Here is a 13,200-nt window from a genome sequence, read left to right on the forward strand (position 1 = left end):
GTAACACAGGATCTGGCACTTCCCCCGCTAATCCCGTCAACCACTCTTCAAAGTATAATAGATCTTTCGTTGTAGCCGGGTCACGACTTCGGAATTCACTTTCAGCTGTTGTCAGAAACTCTAAGCCAATACTAAATTTGAGACTGCATACATAGTGTCGTATGAGTTTTGTGATCTTGGTATATAGGCTGATTGCTTCGCGTGATTGGTGACTTGTGATTGTGTGATTGTATGATTGTGGTATGTAAGCTCGTAACATATTTTTTAAATTTCGGCTTTCGGTCTTAACGACCATTTAACCAGCTAAAATATTGTATATTTCTGATTGAAAAGTGAAAATGAAATCCACAGCATTATTCCAGTTATTTGACCGGGTCAGGAATGGAATGAATGAAGCCCCCATGTAGCGGGCTCCGTGACTAAGGTGGCAGCGCACCGGCCTCTCACCACTGGGTTCCGTGGTTCAAATCCCGGTCACGCCATGTGAGATTTGTGCTGGAAAAAGCGGAGGCGGGACGAGTTTTCCTCCGGGTACTCTGGCTTTCCCTGTTACCTTTCATTCACGCAACACTCTCCAATATCATTTAATGTCATCTTTTAGTAATTAGTCATTGCACCAGAGGAATGCCACAGGCTTCGGCAGCCGGCACAGTTCCTATATTTCTGATAATTAATTATGAACTGACAATTTTGTATGTTTCTGATTATTAAATATCAACAGACTTTGATGAATTATTGAACTTATACATTTAGGAAGAACACCAACACCCAGCCCCCGAGCCGAATAAATTAACCAGACTAAGTTAAAATACCTCACCCGGTCGGGAATTGAACCCGGCACCCCAGTGACCAAAGGCCAGCCATTGAGCCGGACAGCCAGTAACATAGCCTTTTTACTGTACACCAGCCTGCAGGGTTGCTAGGTATTTTTTTCTGGCCATCTATCCATCCATACCTTACATCACAGCCTGTACGATCGCTAGGGTTATACTTCCTTCACGGTAACTTCCGTAATGCTAATTTTCAGATGGCCCCAAGAAATAAGACATTTATGTCGCAAATACAGGAGCAAGATTTCGTTATCAACTACCGCAGAAGAAAATATCCCGAAGTATGTGGGCCAATGGCTAACACGAGTCTGGGCTCACTCCTTTCGAGAGGTTATCTGCTAAAGATTCCTGACGTGTTATACCAATTGTTTTCGACACTAGCCAGAACGTGCGTAACCCATTAAAGAACTGTGCTGTTGTAGGGAAGAAAGTAGATGTGAGCGATGAAGGTCGACTGTCTAAATCAAAAACAACAACAAAATACAGTGGATCATCTAACAAGGAAACATCGGCATGCTATACCTACACCCCGCAGCCGACATTTAGCCACAGAGTCGGAAATAATACATTAATACCGAGCGAGTTAGCTGCGCGGTTAGGGGCACACAACTCTGACCTTGAATCGGGGCGATAGTGGGCTCGAATTCCACCGTCGGCAGCCCTGAAGATAGTTTTGCGTGGTTTCCCATTTTCACACCATGCAAATGCTGGGGTTGTACCTTAATTAAGGCCACGGCCGCTTCCTTCCGACTCCTAGGCCATTCCTATCCCATCGCCGCCATAAAACCTATCTGTGTCGGTGCGACGTAAAGCAATTAGCAAAAAAAAAATGGCGACAGTTGTTAATTGTGTTTTGTTTCGGTTTTCTTTTCACTATTTTTTAATGTTTCGAATAGACCAAAGATTGTTTTTGTTTACTATCAGTTACTGGCGGGGAGTTTGCCCGATATAATGTAGGCCTATACGGAGTAATTTATTGTGTTGCCTTGTAATTGTTTGTTGTTGTACCAGTTCGTACAATAGCCATTTAACTTTTTGCGTATATAACTACCATTATACCCACAAGACTGTAGCGTGATACTTTAATATCGGTACTTGTTGAATACATAGACCTTCGTCAGCTATAACGCAAAAGTACCGGTACAGTAAGACTACAGGCCTGCCTGTGATTACTGTATATCTACTGCATATATAAATGCACATCTTTTATTTTTCAAGGTTTTTCTTATTACGTCAAACTTTACTACAATCTATGTCATACTCATATCAAAGTTGCCTATGCATTAAATGTATTTATATTGGACAACCATTGCTGCAATTGAAATGTGTTGTGCCTGTCACTGCAAAACATAAATAAATCGTTCAGTACAAGTACAAAAGAAAACATTCTACCTATAGGCCTATTCCTTATACCAGAGTACGCAATACGAAAAATACCAGTAGTTTCAAACTCGGAGTTTATAAATGTTGTTGTCGTCCGCGATGTCGTTTCGTTATGACACAACTGATAGCGTACACAAAATGGGTGGGGGTGGGGGGAAGGGGACATAAAATGAAGATATGGACCTATAACCAGGTTTTGATATCCCGAGGTACCGAATCTCATTACATTCAATGAGATCCTCTACCCGGGCACGTAATTTCTTTACATAAAATGGTATTTAACGTTGTTTAAAGGCGGGAGATTTATTTAGTGGTGGACGATTTAATTGAATTAACTCCATATGTATGTCAAATCTAAAGGACTCTGACAGCTTTAAGGCGCTTTAGAAGTAAATAATAATTTAAGCGTAGATAGGACGCTGTTCCCCATCCCACGTTTGACCACGCCCGGTGGTACTTAAATCGGAGTTGTACACAGGAATGTGACAACTCACCGGAATTAGCAGGAATGAAAATGTGACATTTGAATAAAATACGGGTATATTAGTGTAGGTTATTTATTATCATTATGTGTGAAACGGAACGTTATTTAAAGGATTTCAATAATTATAGTACGAAAAGAAGCAAAGTATAGAGCCGATCCCGTTGAACAACTAAGCAGCCGGCAAGCGCGGGGAAAAGGGAAACGTGCGGTGGCAAACCAATTGGAGCGTGGAGGGGGGGGAGGTGCAGAGGCGTGTCTCCAAGCACGTAGTGTGCAGGCTTAGCATTGGCCAACAGGTATTCATCGCTGATCGCGCGGAATTTAAAATGTCGCAACTTTTAGGCCCCGTAGTTAACGCCCTAATGAATGTTGGCACCCAAAATTGATGCAGACATCGTTTTTACGTGTACCTCAATGTGTTTTCCAAGTTTCTTTGCGATCGGCGACTTGACCATTGTCGATGTTCCCTTGTAAGAATTATGGACAAAAGATAATGATTGTCCAGCTTGCTGCGGTATACACAGCTGCAGGTGGAGTATTCATCAATAGCGTGAGGGATCGTTATACGACCTAAAGCTGAATCATTCTTTCTAACTATATTTGCTGATTTTTACATTAATCATACGTTTTCATGCATCCCGTGAGGCAATCATTTATCTTAAAAAGAACTTACGTTTATTTCATGCAAAGTTGTATTTATATGCTTAAATTCACTTTGGAACGGTGACCATAGATTTAAGATTTTCAAAGTGGTCCGTGGCTCAAACAACCCTTAGAACTCATTCGGGACAAATATTTCAGGTTCCCTACGGGAATCAACATTTATATCATCTGATGACCAGGCGGGCATCAATTTTTTGTAATGAGACAAAGTTTTCCATAGTGCATTGGCACTGCCAGAGGCCCCAAGTAGCCCACGCAGTGGCCTCTACGGTATTCACTAGCCATACGTCCTGGTAGGTGTGCTATTTACCAAGTGATGAGCCCAAATTAGCACACGGTGGCGAAATTATGGTAACCAGCAATGAGTTAGCTAGGGAATTTGTAATGTCCAAAAACTTACCAACTATATTGGTATTATTAATTTACTCATTCGGGACAAATATAGGAATCAACATCCATCAGATCAAAAATTAGATGTATGGCTTTTCAGGCGTTTGCTCTATTAACCAGCGTTTCGTCTTAGGTCTGACACTAGACTCTGGCACATCCCACTCTGAAGAGTCTAGTGTCAGACCTAAGACGAAACGCTGGTTAATAGAGCAAACGCCTGAAAAGCCACTCTGACACATCCCACTCTGAAGAGTCTAGTGTCAGACCTAAGACGAAACGCTGGTTAATAGAGCAAACGCCTGAAAAGCCATAAATTAATTTTTGATCTGATTTTTGATATGCTGTATTGGTGGAAAAATATCTAATTCACTCCATGGGAACTTAGAATTTCCAATCAACATCCATTTCATAACGTAGGCAAGTGGATAAGTAATCTAAAATTTTGCTGTAATTGTCCTTAGGTTAGCTCTATGGCGTTTTGTGCTCACCAGCCGCTAGATGGCACCGTTGTCTACCTCTGTGTTAGGTTTCAGCGTTATCAGAGCAGTACAGCTTGCGCAGATGCGACGTAAAGATGGGCGCACCACTCAGTGTTTGCACCAAGGAAGAACGACGTTTCGTAAGCCGTCCTTTGTGGTTTGAGGGTGTATCAGGAGCGGAAATTCATAGAGGACTTTCAGCACAATAGGGGAAAATGTTTTGCCACAGCGAAATGTTTACCTGTGGATTGAACCGTTCAAAACGGGTCGCACGAGGGTGAAGGGTGGGGAAAGATCCAGCTGCTCATCTGCAACCGTAACTGATGCCAATATTCAAGAAGTGCGTGATATGATCGCGAACAACAGACAAGTGACTGTTCTATAAATTTCCTCTCCTGGTACACCCTCAGACCACAAAAAGCATATTACGGAACGCTATTCTTTCTGGTGCAAACAGAGAGAGGTGCGGCCATCTTTACGTCGTAACAGTGCAAGCTGTACAAATCTGCTAACGCTGCAACCTACCGCAGACGTAGACAACGGTACCATCTAGCGGCTGGTGAGCACACAACGCCATAGAACCTACCTAATGCGATTAGAGCAAAATTGATGATACTTGATGACTTGCCCTCATCTATCTCTCCTCTGAGCTTATGATCCCAGTGACTTAACAGAACAAGCAATCAGCATATCTCCCTTTACGCGCTAAAATACTCTGTGTTCCGTTCAAACAGATTCATGCCTAAAAAATCAGTTTCCCTGTGGGGAGATAACAAGTTAGATTGAAATACCGCATGCGTTTGTTCGCTAAAGTAGCTGCAGATGTTGTTGGTCGCCCGATAAGTGCTCCACTTCATTTTCGAATGGGCCGTGCCCGGATAATCACCTTTGCGTAATTGAGTAATGTTAAGTACATTGCGTCGTTCCGTCAACGCTGAAATAGCTCGATGTTTAACTACAGCCTGTCTCGTCCATGGTGGTCATTGAGTTGGCGGTAAGTAGGATAAACGAGATATCATATGCTTAAACAAAGGTGATTCAGAATTTTTCATGTCAGATATAAAATATTCATCATTAATTGGTATAGTTAGCTTCATTAATACGCATTTATTAATTAACTATGGAAGTTACCTTAAGTTACAAAAAGAGGCAACTGATAACGATGACTTGTTGTACTGCATACTTCCTTACCTATACCAATGAAATATTGGAAGTATACTTAATCTTCATTCATATAATAACAGTGTAATAATAAGTGTGTGTGTCCACCGGAGACGACCTCCGCATCTATGAGAATGGGCCCTAGGTAAGATGATATCTAATGCTAAAGACGGCACAAACACCCAACCCCCGAGCCATAGGATATATCTAATGAAAGTTAAAATTCTAGACCCGGTCGGGAATTGAAACCGGAAACATTGTGACAGAAGGCCAGCATGCTATATAAAACCAAACCAAGCCAAGCCCATGGCACAACTGTCCCGAAGGTCCATTGCCTACCATGCGACCACTGCTCATCAGGAAGGCCTGCAAATTGCGAGGCGTTATGTGGTCAGCACGACGAATCCTCTTGGCTGTTATTCTTAGCTTTGTAGACGGAGGGTCGCATTCTCACCGTCAGACAGAACCTCAATTTCAAACTTGAAGGCTGAATGGACCTCGTACCAGTCTCAGAACCAGGTAAAACTCCCTGACCTTGCCGGGAATCAAATCCGGGGCTTGCAGGTAAGAGGCAGGCATGCTATACCTACACCGCGCAGCCGATATTTATCCACAGAGTCGGAAATAATACATTAATACCGAGCGAGTTAGCTGTGCGGTTAGGGGCGCACAGCTCTGACCTTGCATCGGAGAGATACAGGGTTCCAACCCCGCTGTCAGCAGCCCTGAATTTGGTTTCCCGTGCTTTACCATTTTCACACTAGTCAAATGCTGGGGCTGTACCTTAATTAAGGCCACTGCCGCATCCTCCCACTCCTAAACCTTTCCTATCCCATTGTCGCCGTAAGACCTATCTGTGTCGATGCGACATAATGCAACTTGTAAATAATAATAATAATAATAATAATAATAATAATAATAATAATAATAATAATAATAATAATAATAATAATAATACCCGTGTGGGGATTTACCGGTTACCTCCATCGGGCGCGTCCCATTGGAATTGGGGAAGCTCGCTGGCTCTGCCACCAGCAGAGTCAGAGGGTAGTAGGGAAATAAAATACCACCGTGAAAAAAACTGGTCCCTTGCCAGGGTTACGGCGAAGACTGGTAAATGACCAGAAGCCAGAAAACATCTTGAGGCAACCTCTAGGGCTAACAACCCTAGTAGTAAAAGGATGGGTACCCGTCCAAAGCAAAGTCAAGTCAAAAAGCATGATGGCACAACATTTCAAGAAACATACCCCAGGGGGTAAATCTTCGGATAAATCCCTCGTCGTGAACGCCACGGCGCACGAGTCTCGTTCGGATTCTGGGAGAGACTCAACATCATGCAAGAGACGAGTCGGAGCGTCTCGGTGTACCCCGAAGAGTCAAAAACTCAGGCCAAAATCTAAAACTTTTCTGGCAACTTTCAACATAAATTCACTTACACAAACTGGCAAGCTGAAAACCCTCACCAAAGCTCTTCACGAAAATAAGATATCCATAATGGCCCTACAGGAAACAATGTACCCAGATGAAGAGATTTTTGAATCTGAAGGCTACCGATTTTTCAAGAGCAAAGCGCAAAGAGGTATCCTCAATGGAGCTGTGATGCTTGGATCTGCGTTTGCTGTTAGAACCAAGATCCTTAAATCGGTTGCAAATTTTAGAACCTGTGAATGGCAGATTGTCTATACTCACAATGAAATGCGCGAACAAAACCTACGCCCTAGTTAACGCTTATGCTCCTACAAACGATAAGAACAAGTCTGATCCAGACGAAGTTGATAATTTCTGGGACCTACTGGATGAAAAATTAAACAAAATCCCCAAACACCATGTCAAGCTTCTTTTGGGTGACTTCAATGCCCAACTAGGTCGTGAACAGAAGTACAAGAAAGTTATAGGAAATTACCCTGCTCACAAAAGAACCAATCCCAACGGCAAAAGACTGGTGTCCATTTGCGAAAATCACAACCTGCAGGTCATGTCGACCCACGTTCGCCATCTACCCAGAAAGCAAATGACTTGGCGTTCTCCCGTCCAAGCTCTCGGAGAGTTCCAAATTGATCATGTTGCAATCTCCAGGAGAAACAGCCCTGAGATTATGAATGTCTAGGTAAAGAAAGGCATCAATGTGGCCTCAGATCATTATACGTCTCTTATCAAATTCAAACCAATTCCTGCAAACACAAGGAAGACAACCAAACAGATCACACGCTTCGACAATGATAAACTTCGGCAAAGAGTCGAGGAGTTCCAGGAGAAGGCTAGACCAAATGACTGTGACTTTAACAACGCCAAAAGTCTCCTTGTTGAGGCCGCCAAAGACGTTGCAGAAATCAAGAGAAGCAAAAAGCATGCCTTGTGGAATGGTACCTGCGAATCAGTCCTCCAAGAAAGTCTCAATGCGTGGAAACAGTACTACTCTACGAAATCAGAAAATGATTGGGAAACCTACAAAACCCAACGTGCCCATGCAGCTAGGGTGTTCAGAACTGAGAAACGTAAATACGAAAAATCTCTCATTGAAAAGATAGAACAAAACTTTAGGAAGAATGAAAGCAGAGAGTACTACAGAGCCTTCAAACGCAAACTCACTGGCTATAAACCACCATCTCTATGCTTTGAGCGAAAGGACGGCTCACTGGCGACGTCAAATGAAGAAAATTGCAGCATTATGGCAGACTACTACAAGAATTTACTTAATTGCTCTAAACCGCAAAGCCCCATTGAAACCAAGGAACCCTTACTCAGGTACCCAGATTCCAGACCACCCGACAGAGATGAAATCAAGCGCCACATTGCCCGTCTCAAAAATAACAAAGCGCCGGGGGAAGACTCAGTAGTAGCAGAACTATGGAAATATGCCCCAGAGGAATCACTTGATATCTTGCAAAAGCAAATAGAAGAAATTTGGAACAAGGAGACCCTACCCGAAGATTGGAAAATAGCTTTGATCCATCCATTACACAAAAAAGGCAGCATGAAGAACATCAACAACTACAGAGGAATATCTTTGCTACCCGTGACTTACAAAATTCTATCACTTGCCATCCTGGAGCGTTTGGAAGCACAAGTCGAACATCAAATAGGTGAATACCAAGGAGGGTTCAGAAAAGGTCGCTCAACAGCTGAACAGATCCAAAATCTCAAAACGATCATCAGATATTGTACACTAAGGTCCAAGCAGTATGTGTCTGTCTTTGTGGACTTTAAGAAAGCGTACGACTCCATTGACCGGGAAGTCCTGCTAAACATCTTAAATGAATTTGGAGTTGAGTTGAAACTGCTGGCATTAATTAGAGCCACCCTGACCGATACAAAATCCAAGGTGAAGTTCCACGGATATCTCTCTCATTCCTTTGACATCAAAACAGGAGTCCGACAATGTGATGGGCTATCTCCGATACTCTTCAACTGTATTCTTGAAAAGATCATCAGAACCTGGCGGGTCAGATTACAGGAAACCAACTACAGTCCATTGAGAATAGGAACCAAATCTAAGGGGTTCGCAACAGACTGCTTAGCATTTGCCGATGATATTGCTGTTCTCTCAAACGACATAGAAACCGCTAGAGCTCAAGTTGAAATTTTAAAGGAAATTGCCGAACAAACTGGTTTGTGGATATCGTTTGAGAAAACAGAAGTAATGACTAACATCAAAGAGGCTCCACCAAATCTCCATACAAAATACGGGAACATCACCCGAGTAGACAAATTCAAATACCTGGGTGAGATCATCATAAAAATGGACTGGACAAAGAAGCACTTCAGGAGCGAGTAAGCAAACTGGAAATAGCCTACCAAACATCCCGCACAATCTACAAAAAAAATGCCTTTCCCAAAACACCAAGATACGTCACTATGAAACAGTTCTGAAGCCAGTAGTTCTATATGCAGCCGAAACCCTGTCTCTAAATGCCAACAAAGGACTCCTTGAAGAACTGGAGAAAAGAGAACGCAAAATTGTGAGAGGAATCTTGGGATCTAAGTACAGAAATGGAGTCCATCAAAAGAGATCCAACAAGGAAGTCTACAGCAAAATAGAGAAAATTACTGACACAATCAGGAAAAGACGGGCTCGATTTTACGGTCATCTGAAAAGAATGGACGGAAGAAAGTTAACTAAAGAAATATTTCACTTTTTTGATTCAAACCTCAAAACCACAATTCCCTGGTTTAGAAATACCAAAGAAGACCTTCAAATGCTACATATCTCAGCTGAAGACGCCCTTAACAGAGATCTCTTCCGCAAGAAAATATTGACGAACGGGCTAAACTGAGACGAGCAACCGAAGAGAAGACACGGAGCCCCTTGGACAGAGGAGCGTAAGCAGGCCCACTCACAAAGAATGAGGGAAATTTGGGCTCTAAAGAAGGCCAAGTTCAGTGTCAAATGCAACAAGACTTAACGTGGTCCTTGATGGCCCCAGCGAATTATATATATATAATAATAAACAGCCTTTTATAACCCATATGGGCTATGGCGTACCGGAATGTAGGGACAGTACTCAGTTTAACTGATCAGTTGAGCTGGTCGTGACGAGCATTTTTATATAGGTCATTTCCTAGTTTGTTTCGTGATAAAGTATTACTGCATGCTGTGCACTTATGTAGTCCCAACGCAGAGTGGATGCAATGCTGTCTCTAGAGATCAGCACTTCGCGAAAACGTATTATTACTGTATTGACACTTGTATAGTTTTTCCACAGGGAGGGTTGAGATCCATTTTATTTGTGAAAGCGTACCCCTCCATATTTCGTTCTTACATTACTTCACCTCAGAGTGTTGTTGTTATTATTATTATTATTATTATTATTATTATTATTATTATTATTATTATTATTATTATGCATTTTCCTGTAAACACATATTACGTACATTATGTACTTGGAATCAAATGTGAGTCTTTCTTTCAGTGTAATTTTTCCGCAGTATTATTTTGGGTTGAAATTGCCTTCAGATTTGTCTTACATAGCATTCACTATTTTTAACATCCACTTTAGTAATAGTAGCTTTCAGAAATATTTTGTGCTAACGTATGGAAAATGCCACGCTTTGTGATGTATTCTCACATATTCATAAATCTTAAAAATTGAATACATTAAAATCAAAAGTAATACTACAATTTTTGTCTTATTTATGAAACCCCATAACTAAGTTATGGACGTATCACACGGATTCATGGTGCGTAATATAATTTGGAGAAAGGACGAAGCCAATGATCCTGCAGTTACAGACGCGTGTTCAAAGTATCATTTGCAATGGTCTGGGCCTGTAAGGTAGCATCATGAGTCGGCAAACTAAATTAATTTACTGCAATTAAAAATGGTTGTCTATATGTAAGTATTCTCAGCTAGCATCCATCTCAACAAAATCTACTTGGTAGATGACGGAATATTGCTTTTCATGTCGTTATATTGAAGCGAGATGCTGCTGGACTGTATTATTATAAAATATTCAATAGAATAAACTTATATTTTTATAATACATATCCTCTACAGTAATTTGAAATTTGTGGAGCTTGCCGTAGTGAACGAAATTCATTGATATGGACGTATAAAATAGTGAACCACCGTTATTTACCTCAAGAGACCCTGGGCATGTTTATATGATGAACAGGGAAAGGCTTTTTGGCACGACTAAGTTAGAATGCGAACGTATTTGAACAAGGCGCATGTGTCCACTACCCGCACAGCGGTCCTGCAGTGTGGTTTGCATAAATGTTAGCGAACTGAAATATCAGAACCCCTAAAATGTATGCAGCTGACAGACATAACTGTAGAGTGGCCAGGTAATACCTACGCCTTGTTCCCTAGTGATGATCAACCTCTAAAATTAAATGAATTATCAATAAAAGGACATTACAAATAACATACTATGAAAAGGAACAGCAGGGAGTGAAAATAAATTGTAATATTACATTACTTAAAAATAAAATTAGTCAATGGAAACTGGAACCTGTGCACCTTATATTACAGAGCCGCTCGTTTTTTTACAATTTTCTTAACGTTGCACCGACACAGGTCTTATGGCGACGATGGGATAGGAAAGGACTAAGAGTGGGAAAGAAGCGGCCGTGGCCTGGTGTGAATTTGGGAAACCACAGAAAACCATCTTAAGAGCTGCCTACGGTGCGATTCGAACCCACTATCTCACGGATGCAGCTCAAAGCTGGCGCCACTAACCGCACGGCCAACTCGCCCGGTGAGCCTCTCGGTGTCTTGACTACTTCGCTATGAAAATGCTTAGCTGACTGCCGGATAATGTGAAAGATTACCACAGGTAATTGATAAGTGAAGCACTATAATCTCAAAAATTAAAGCGCATTTCGGAGAATCATTAAATAATTATAGATATTGCACTCATGTACCGAATATGGAAAATAAAACTGACCTGGAAAATATTTGCTGACTGACGCGGGTTTGACTCTCGTTAATAAACATCACAGAATATTCTGGAAATGTCCTCATCTGAAGAAATGGAAAGGTGAGCATCCAAAAGTGCTAACTCCACTTCACTCAGAAACCACCGGCATAATTCTACACGCGAATGTTCTTCTAGACGCTTCACCGAAAGCACAACAGTAAATTTGTAAGAATACGTATGCAGGTTCTGTTTGATAATGTATCGACACGATGATCTCTTAGTTCCCTTTTGCACAGAAAAACGGCGTTGAGACTTCGTCTGCATTCGAGCAAAGTTTTCCGGTGTTCAAATTCTTTCCGGATAATTATGGTTTATATTCGCTACAGAGCCCGCTTCACGCCATCTCTCCCCTAAATTTCGCAATGCAGATTTTGCTGAAGATATTTTCAAAACACTTGAAGTCTTAAACTCTTGCACAAAGAGTTCCGCACTGGTTTTCCACGAATCATGCTTCGCATAAATCTCGACAATGTAGACTCGTTGTTTTGTAGTGAGCACAGTTTTGTGTTGCATTCAACTGGTCACTAAACACGTCTGCTCCGCTCACTTACACGTAAATACACAGCGAGTAACTCGGGATATGATGTCTACGCGCAGATATGTGACAGCAACCGGTTTCCAAAATTTCCTTTGACGGGCAGTTCATTTACATGGGGCAATTACACGTCAGTTTTATAAATATGTTTCAGGTTCAAATTTATTTTACCTACCCTGTGGATATGCACTGCTCAACCTCGACAAAACACAACCACTTTCAGTAGCAAGCTTGTCACAAAACATTTTCAGTAATCAGACGTCAACTGTAGTAAAGTACTCCTTCCTGTAATCATTCAATATTGAGTTTAACCATCTCTAAATGGAAGAGTCGAGGTCTCAGGGATACCTGACTCTATTAGAAGAACAGTTAATGATGCAGCCATTGTGACTTGTCGCGCAGAAGACTGGAGACCAGAGCAGTATCAGGAAACGCTTAGCGAATGAGATAAACCAGCCAAGCGCTTGCCAGGCGTATGCCAATCGACCGATAGCAGCTCAGTTACTTCCGGATGAAGACCGCGGTAACATTAGTCTTCCAAGCACGTACAGAGTGAAATATGTTCTTTTATTCATACCAACATTCGATAACGGGGAAAGAACTGAAAACTACCGCTTCAGATACATTAAATACTTGTAAGAACAGCACCATTCGTAACTTCTCTCTCTAAGGAGAAGAGATCAGCTGCGGAGCGTACTCTTAAGGAAAACGAACTAAATTTAATCATCTTCTTGTTGATTTTATTGTTGTGGCTTTTGTAAGGAAGGTGTAAAATATCCAAAATAATTTCCCGTTTCTGTAAGTAATTTTCCAAATATTAATTGATATTTGGCATAGTAATATTTCTTCCGCCTC

The sequence above is a fragment of the Anabrus simplex genome, chromosome 3, assembly GCF_040414725.1.
Source record: "Anabrus simplex isolate iqAnaSimp1 chromosome 3, ASM4041472v1, whole genome shotgun sequence".
Lineage (NCBI taxonomy): Eukaryota > Metazoa > Arthropoda > Insecta > Orthoptera > Tettigoniidae > Anabrus > Anabrus simplex.